Source organism: Salmo salar, chromosome 09 (genome assembly GCF_965601325.2).
Source record: "Salmo salar chromosome 09, fSalSal1, whole genome shotgun sequence".
Lineage (NCBI taxonomy): Eukaryota > Metazoa > Chordata > Actinopteri > Salmoniformes > Salmonidae > Salmo > Salmo salar.
Window position 1 is genome coordinate 154,696,064 of NC_138299.1, and position 1,902 is coordinate 154,697,965.

Genomic DNA, 1,902 nt, shown 5'->3' on the forward strand with positions numbered 1-1,902 from the left:
GTTAGGAACAGCAGCTGTAACATTTCAAAAGGGAGTTGACATACGTTTATCAAACCACTCTGCTTTAAACGGTGCCTTATTGGGCATTCCTAGGGCATCATGGGAAAACAGGGATCTTCGGCGAAGGGTGGGTGGAACACACACACACACACACAAAGAAACACACACACACACACACACACACACAGGTAAAGGGAATGTGTGGGAGTGACAAGATGGCAGGAAGCTGAGTCACCCACAGAGAGCGCTAATGAACAGGTGTCCAGTGAAGAACAGTGAAGAGCACCAATGTTTGTGTGTGTGTGTGTGTGTGTGTGTGTGTGTGTGTGTGTGTGTGTGTGTGTGTGTGTGTGTGTGTGTGTGTGTGTGTGTGTGTGTGTGTGTGTGTGCGTGTGTCCCCGTGTGTATCTGTGTGAATATGTTCAAGGCCCTTTGAGCATGTCCAGTATGGCTCAACAGCTATCATGACTTCAACACATTAGGACGAAGGCCATGTCACTGTCATATAAACACACTCCCTGTAGAGGACATGTCATCGCTATATAAACACAGTTCCTGTAGAGGACATGTCAACGCTATATAAACACAGTCTCTGTAGAGGACATGTCACTGTTATATAAACACAGTCCCTGTAGAGGACATGTCACTGTCATATAAACACAGTCCCTGTAGAGGACATGTCACTGTTATATAAACACAGTCCCTGTAGAGGACATGTCACTGTCATATAAACACAGTCCCTGTAGAGGACATGATAATGCTATATAAACACAATCCCTGTAGAGGACATGTCATCGCTATATTAACACAGTCCCTGTAGAGGACATGTTTGTCAGTGGTGGCTAGGAGTGGTGGTAGGAGTCAAGCGCAGAGAGCAGAGGTAAGGAACTTTGTGTTTATTTAAATAAAACACAACACGATCGACGCCAACACAACCAGCGTGGAAAAAATGCAAAGTGCCCAGAACAGGTGCACAGCATGCATACAATATAACAGCAGTAAATCTCCAGCACATCCAACTACAAAAAACACAACCTGACGCTAAATAATCCCGCACAAACCTGGGCGGGCTAACCAGGCTTAAATAACCAAAATCAATAGACCCAAATGAGGAACAGGTGCAAACAATAAGACATACCAAATGAAAAAGGAAAAAGGGATCAGCGGAGGCTAGTAGGTCGGTGATGACGACCGCCGAGCGCCGCCTGAGCAGGCAGGGGAGCCACCTTCGGTGGGATTCGTGACAGTACCCCCCTCCTGACGCGCAGCTCCCGCAGCGCGCCGCCACCGACCTCGAGGGCGACCCGGAGGACGAGGCGCAGGGCGATCCCCATGAAGGCGTTGGAACTCCCTCAGTAGTGGGGGGTCCAAAATGTCCTTCCTGGGTACCCAGCACCTCTCCTCCGCGCCGTACCCCTCCCAGTCGACGAGGTACTGTAGGCCCCTCCCCCCGAAGTCTGGAGTCCAGAATGGCGCGTATCTTATACGCCGGGGACCCCCCAATGTCCAGCGGGGGGGAGGAACCTCCGGCACCTCACCTTCCTGCATGGGACCAGCCACCACCGGCCTGAGGAGAGACACATGAAACGAGGGGTTAATACAGTAGTAAGATGGAAGTTGTAACCGGCCCTACACACTGCGGGCCCAGCTTCCGGCAGGGCAAGCGGAGGGGCAGGTTTCTAGCCGAGAGCCAGACTCGATCCCCTGGTGCAAACACAGGGGTCTCACTGCGGTGCTGGTCAGGGCTCTTCTTCTGCCGTCCACTCGCCTTTTTGAGTGCGTCTTGGACGGCTCTCCATGTGTCCTTCGAGCGCTGCACCCAATCCTCCACCGCAGGAGCCTCGGTCTGGCTCTGGTGCCATGGAGCCAGGACCGGCTGGTAGCCCAACACGCACTGGAACG